Here is a 7,542-nt window from a genome sequence, read left to right on the forward strand (position 1 = left end):
TATATATATATATAGGGGAGGGGGGAGAGAGAGGAAGTGGGAGGGAGGAGAGAGAGAGACAGACAGGCATAACATGTAGCCTGCAGGCAGATTTGAGCTTCTAGTGAATGGAAAGAATGGTTCAAACAAACAAAAATGGCTCATTTCTCACGTGAGGGACATTTGAGATCACGCGACAGACCTAGATATGCTAATTACGCCATTGTCCAGTAGCGCTCACCTGTAAAAGTTCCAAGAAGAAATTAACCCCGAATAAGGTCGAAGGTCCTACAGAAGGTTTAATAACGGCTTCTGTGTTGTGTCACCCCAAGGACATTTTTGGTCAGCCAGTTTGAATCAAACAAAATTTATCAGTGATTCTGAATTTGCACTCGGTTAGGATAAACATTTTGAAACATTCGGCTTGCGCTGCCGAACAGTATAACTGACAACAATGCCAGCCCTATAATCGGCTAGGTATGATCAAGGAGGTTTAAAATCTTTCCTTGTTATGACATAGGCTTTACGTCGAAGGGCGGTTATACCAGCGATATGTACAGATACAGAAGTTAGTGTGATACAAATACAGAAGCTATTGTGCAGGGAATGACACGGTCATCCTACTCGTAAAATCTGTATCTGTATATCTGTACATGAATCTATATCTGTGCATGAATCTGTATATCTGTACATGAATCTATATCTGTGCATGAATCTGTATATCTGTACATGAATCTGTATCTGTGCATGAATCTGTATATCTGTACATGAATCTATATCTGTGCATGAATCTGTATATCTGTACATGAATCTGTATCTGTGTATGAATCTGTATATCTGTACATGAATCTGTATCTGTGCATGAGTATGTATCTGTACATGAATCTGTTTTAAATAAAGATATCGAGTGATTGCCATAGGTAGAAGTTAGTGTGATACAAATACAGAATAAAGTCTCATTCATTCATTCATTCATTCATTCATTCATTCATTCATTCATTCATTCATTCATTCATTCATTCATTCATTCATTCATTCATTCATACAGAAGCTATAGTGTCACGCAAACAACAAAATGGCCTATTTTTTTTAAATGTGAGGGTCGTCACTGAGATCACCCCACGAGACTAGATATTCTAATCAAGCCATTGTCCATGAGCGCTCATCTGTAAAGTTCCTGGAAAGAAATTAGCGCCCCCTCCTAATGAGGTCGCACAGAGGTATAATAACAGGTGCCAGCCTGTGTCAGCCATTCTGAAGGTTCTCGCTTGTCTCGAGTGGTCAGCTTAGTCTTGACTCGCAAGTTTTCTCACAAGAAGGACGATTTCGAAGTGCCGAAGCAACAAAGTATCCTGTTGATTCCCAGCTCGCCTATTTCAGGAAGAAAAACAGGTAAGGTCTATTAATAGATTGTCATATTGTTTTGCATGTTAAACGTGTGTTGTTTTGGGAGAAGATTGTCGCGTCTTTGTCCAGTTTTGCGCTGTCACTGTTGTTTTTCTACAACAGTACTGTTTTAGCGATCCATAGTCAGATAAACATTTTTTCCCATGGGAACCGGCTTGGGGATATTTCACCTGCTCTAGGCTACATGTACTATGCATAGGCACTTTTCTGATCACCTGTGTGACCGTAGTCTCGTTTCTAGTGTGTCCCGTAGAAAGAAGTACTAATGATTCACACCAACACTGTTAAAAATTTAGCCTGGGTGTCACCTTAGTTTCATAGTTTACTGGGACTCCCATACCCACTCCCTTAGAAACTAGCGAGTAAACTAACTAGAAATTAGCAAACAACGCTATGTATCAAAAATTCCCCGGCGGGCTCTAGTCAGCTTGGCCGGGCGCGCGCCCCTCCCTGCACCGTAGAGATACAAGGGAGCTCCCGATGGCTTGGTTACCTAGTTAAGCGACGAAAATCCCCAAGCATATCTTTTCAATGGCTTAGGTAGTGTCCAATACACCACCCGAGTTTATCTGGATAAAAAATACTAGTACAAAAAGAAAGCTTAAAATAGCATGAGAACACAAATACACGTCAAAGCTGCCGCCGCGCCGCGTGCCGGTAAAGCTGGACGTGTTATTCCGAAGAAAGGTTACACCGGCTATACAGATACAGACACGGATACAGAAGCTTAATCCTGTGCTGTGAGAGTAAAGTAGCCTGGTATCCAGTCTTATCGTAGTTGGGGCGGGTTTTCTTCGGGGCTGCAGGAGGTCTTCCCCGCCCGCCTCAGCTAAGTTCCCCGGTAGGTTTTGCACCACGGGAGTTTGATTGAGTTCACTTAGCCGCAACAATACCTGGCGTGCGAAACTCTATCAAAACTCCTACAGGTGTGACACTCCCACCGGGCGGTCTGTTCAGTTGGACGGGGGAAAACTATTGTGGCCTCGAAGACAGCCAGACCCAACCTAGGATGCAAAAACTGGGGGTTTGGGGAGTCTTCAGCCGTTCAGGGTCTTTGGGAGCTTTTATGTGCTGTTATCTGATTGCATATAGACAACATAGCCGGCCTGGTTGAATTACTCCCGTCTTTTTGACTGGGCTAATCAGAAAACAGCCGAAGACCACCAAACCCCCAGTTCTATAAGCCTGCTACGGAGGCTAATCAGAAAACAGCCGAAGACCACCAAACCCGCAGTTCTATAAGCCTGCTACGGAGGCTAGCCCCAACCACGATATACCCTTAGGCTAAAAGTAACCCGGTATCCAATCTATCGTGGTTGGGGCGGATTTCCTTCGGGGCTGCTGAAGCTCTTCCCCGCCCGCCTAAGCTAGGTTCCTCGGTAGATTTTCACGATGAGAGATTTATTAGCCCCCGGTGGTGGTCTCTTGAGTTGGAAGGAGGGAAATATTAGAGCCCCGAAGACAGCCTGCCCTAACCACGATAGACTGTGTAAGAAACAGAGGCAAGCAGTAAAAATCCCACTGGTCCCGGGCCGGGGTTCTAACCCACGACCTCCCGGGCCCCAGTCAGACAATCTAACCACTCGGCCGAAAAGGTCTAGACCCATCGGCCGGGTCAGTTGGTAGCACCTATAAATCCCCCCCCCCCCACTGTTACAACTGGATACTGGGCTACGAGTAAAGCGATGTTCGAATTGTTTCCCTTTTAAATCTTCTCACTACAAGTTCTGTTGTTGTTTTTTCACAGAAATCACGATGGTGTTCAACACGGGATCAGTTGTGATCACGAACCGGAGAATCCGGGTGTATACCGGAGGTGTAGGTGTGGACTGCGGGTACAACAAACAAGAGGTGACCTCATCAAGCAGACCGATCTCTGAACAGCTGAAATCCGCACTGGAAGGTGTGTTCAAATTTCGTATTTCTGTTTTCCTTCTACGTATAGCACAACCACAACAGGTCTCCCACCGTGCTACGTTTGTGTAATACTATGTGTATGTGTGTGTGTGTGTGTGTGTGTGTACTTCTGTGTGTGTGTGTGTGTGTACTTCTCTGTGTGTGTGTGTGTTTGTGTGTTTGTGTGTGTGTACTTCTGAGTGTGTGTGTGTGTATGTGTGTGTATGTTTTGTGTGTGTGTGTGTGTGTATGTGAGTGTGAGTGTGTGTGTGTGTGTGTGTGTGTGAGTGTGTGTGTGTGTGTGTGTGTGTGTGTGTGTGTGTGTGTGTGTGTGTGTGTGTGTGTTTGCTTGCTTATGTGTTCGTATTGTTGAGTGGGTGGGTGAATGTGCTAACCACAGACCACTAAAGGCCAGACACAAGGATCTGATTTTACAATTTATCATGACGGTTTTTTTCTTTGTCTGTCCAAACCAAACAGCCATCAAGAAGACGTTTCAACGGTCAGACCGGGAAAGGCCGTCGACAACAGCTGTTGAACACGAAAAGCAGGTAGCGGGACACTAGCCTGGGGCGTCGGGCGCTGCAGCAGGGGGCCGGCGGAGAGGCGTGCCATGTAGGGCCAACTGGGGGCTATCCAGGGCCCACGAACAGTCCTTTCTACCTCGGGCGCTGAAATTATTGTCTAAAACCTGATCTTTGTATCATCTTAGTATGATGTTATTATGAAAGTTCACCTGTGTTGGCAGTTACATGTTTAAAGTTAAAACTTTTGATCCAACACAAAAAGTTCTCTCACCTAGGGCTTTTGACCAGTCACTCTAGTCTTCCTCAGTAGAATGATCCAGTGAGGCTTGTCATGTATGATGTTATCCATATCTGTTCATACTGATTTTTAATGTTTTAGCTGATGTATACATTGTTGTGATAAACCTTTGTACTGTATTTTAATTAACGATAACAATGCAGACATGTGTAAGATTTAAGGCAAGCTTTATCTATTTTAATAATGGGCGATATGTCGTAAATATTGTATGTACATGATCGGTCATTTTAATGTAATACATGTACTATGTACATCTTTATGCTATTTAATGACAAGACAGTTCACCAGAACCTTATGCGTTTTATGTGTACACATGTTTAAAGTTCACATATGTGTACAAGCATACAATGTCAATAAAGAATATCTTGATGGAAAAATAATGTCTTTCTCACTTACTGCCCTCGGTCATTTTAGGTTCTTCTCTATAGAGACCACCTGTCTATTGTGACCAAATTGCATAGGTCCCTTGAGTGGTCTTTATACCCAGGTTCGACTGTATATGTATTGTATGTATATTTGTGAATGAATGCCTTGGGCCTACCGCTAATGGCTACTCTGAATAAAGTTTCAAAGATTGAATACTCGACATATTTAATGCCAGACGATTGTCAATAAATCTGAATCTGAAAAGTCAGCTGCTCCGCTCTAGGGCCAACATGCCTCCTGTATCTATATATAATCAATAACAACATGCCTCGAAGGTAGTCTTACCACTGTACCCACCCAGTGATTTGTAGCTTATGGTCTAACTCAGCGGGGGCTGTGGTTAAGTTGTCTTGGATGGCATGTTGGTCTGGAGCCGAGGAGCTGGTCTGTATACTGGCCCTGGCAACAGTCTGGCACCCAGGCTAGCCCTGGAGCTGAGGAGCTGGCCTGTATACAGGCCCTGGCAACAGTCTGGCACCCAGGCTAGCCCTGGAGCTGAGGAGCTGGCCTGTATACTGGCCCTGGCAACAGTCTTCCTCTTTCGACACCCCACAACTGAGGTAAAACAAGGTGCCTTTTCAGTTTAGCCCGAGAAGTCTGTTGCTAACTTAACTTTTACATAGAAGTATTTAGACCATCGCACACCGTGGTATGCCTCTACTCTGTATATAAAAATGTGCACGGTGGGTCTGTAGAGAGTACAGGACGCTGTATTTCCAGTGTTGTGCACCATTAGTCACAATGTAGGGGTAATTTCCAAGTAGATCGCTTGGTGGCAGCATGACAGCATCAGATTTAAAAGAAAGTAACATTGGCAGGACAGTACCCGATACGCTAAAGACAGCCTGATAAAAAATACCTAAAATACGTCAAAAATACGTCGAAGCCTAAACCTTTCCTTAGAGAGTATGTCAGGGGGTCAGTGAACTCTCGTCACCCACCCAGTGTACCTTAAACATCTGATTGACATCTGTCGGCGATGTTGCAAGAAAGTCCTTTGTCTACATACTATTTTTAGATAAACTATTCAAAAGACCGGTATCAAAAGAGTCTTGTGATCAGAAAAGAGACATGCTTGGGGCTTGAAGAGCGCTGTTATGAAAGCAGTGCAGTGAAGAATGTTAATTTTTAATCACATTTCCAGTTAATGACAGTCTTTTCTTCTTCTTCTTCCTCTTTTGACATCTTCAACTGAGCTCATGAGGTGCAACACGTGCACGGCGCTTTTTCAGTAGCTATTTCACGGTGCTTTTTCCACATACTATTTTTAGATAAACCATTAAAAAGAAAAGCATCAAAAGGTTCTCGTGATTAATGAAAAGATACGCTTGGGGCTTCGAGAATGATAATCTTTTAATCACAACTCCAGTAAATGACAGTATTTTCTTCTACCTCTTCCTCTTTTAACATCCCCAACTGCTAACTCAACTTTAAGATAGAAGTATTTAGACCATCGCACACCTGGCCATGCCCCTACTCTTTATAGAAACGTGTGGTGGGTTCTCAACAGTCTTGTATTTTCACCTAGTTATTGTTATATTCATGCTGGCATCCTAGTTTCTCAACTCTATACATTCTAACTGATTGCAAAACTACAGAGTACAGGACGCTGTATTTCCAGTGTTGTGCACCATTAGTCACAATGTAGGGGTAATTTCCAAGCAGATCGCTTGGTGGCAGCATGACAGCATCAGATTTAAAAGACAGTGTCATTGGCAGAACAGTACAGTATCAAATTCGATAAAGAAGAGCTCATAGAAAGTATACATGTCAAAAATAAGTAGAAACTCAAACCTTTGTTTGGAGAGTTTGTCCGAGGGGTCAGTGAACTCTAGTCACCAATTTGCCTTTTGAATGTTACAAAACATTTGATTGAAATATGACAGTGATGCGGCAAGACTTTCCTTTGTCTACATACTATTTTTATCTAAACCATTGACAAACACTGTTATCAAAAGAGTCTTGTGATTAAAAAAGAAATGCTTGGGGCTTGAAGAGCGCTGTGATCAAAGCAGTGAAGAATGTTAATCTTTTAATCACATCTCCAGTTAATGACAGTCTTTTCTTCTTCTTCTTCCTCTTTTGACATCCTCAACTGAATTGGAAGAATTTTCAGTAGCTATATATAGCTACTAGTACAGTGCCGCTTCGTTTCTGCTAGCGTATATAGGGGTGGGTAATACGAGGCGGGGGTCTTCACGTCCAGGCTTTCATGATACAGTGTAGAGCCAACATTGCTCACAATTTAGGGGTAATTTCCAAGTAGATCGCCTGGTGGCAGCATGACAGCATCAAATTTGAAAGACAGGATACACCATTGCCAGAGCCCGGACCGTATCTAATTCGCTAAAGAAGAGCTCACAAGAAGCCTACATCTAAAAAAAAAGGTGTGAACTCTTTGACTGATATCTGCCAGTGATGCGGCAAAACTTTTCTTTGTCTACCTACTGTTTTTTATAAACCTTTGACAAAAACTCACCAGGTATTGAATGAGTCTCGTGATTTAAAAAAATGCTTTAGGAGTATGTCAGGGGGTGACTGAACTCTGACTTGTTTTCGGTTGACAGCTGCATGTGGTTGGTGTGGCCAAACCTTTCTTTGTCTTCCAGCTATTTTTGGATGAAAGAATTAAAAATACCTGCACCAGAGTAATCTAGAGATGGATGATTGAGATTGGATGTGTGTGCTTGAGGCTGTGATGAAAGCAGTGAAGAATGGCAACCCTTTTATGCACAACTGTAGTTTAATTACAGGGTTTATCCAAGAAGATGATTCCTTTCCTGAAATGCGGGGGGTACGTCTTTGTGTTTCCATCTTTAAATTCCTCTGGTGCAGGTATTTTTAATTCTTTCATCCAAAAATAGCTAGAAGACAAAGAACAGTTCGGTCAAACCAACCACATGCAGCTGTCAAACATGTCAGGACGAATCTCTCAGGAACAGGCCACACATCAATAGAGATGGGCAGGTCAGTGACCTGATCTCTCACTCTCTCTCTCTCTCTCTCTAT

General features: G+C 43.1%; 1 long non-coding RNA gene across 1 annotated transcript; it reads left to right on the forward strand.

The window, feature by feature from the left end:
• The first annotated feature begins 1,209 nt into the window (after positions 1-1,209).
• LOC109485580 lies at positions 1,210-4,484 on the forward strand. The gene is made up of 3 exons (XR_002141137.1): positions 1,210-1,371; positions 3,134-3,289; positions 3,763-4,484. It is a non-coding gene; the product is annotated as an uncharacterized LOC109485580 (long non-coding RNA).
• Positions 4,485-7,542: the final 3,058 nt, after the last annotated feature.

Source organism: Branchiostoma belcheri, unplaced genomic scaffold, assembly GCF_001625305.1.
Source record: "Branchiostoma belcheri isolate BF01 breed outbred unplaced genomic scaffold, Haploidv18h27 scaffold77, whole genome shotgun sequence".
In the NCBI taxonomy this organism is placed as follows: domain Eukaryota; kingdom Metazoa; phylum Chordata; class Leptocardii; order Amphioxiformes; family Branchiostomatidae; genus Branchiostoma; species Branchiostoma belcheri.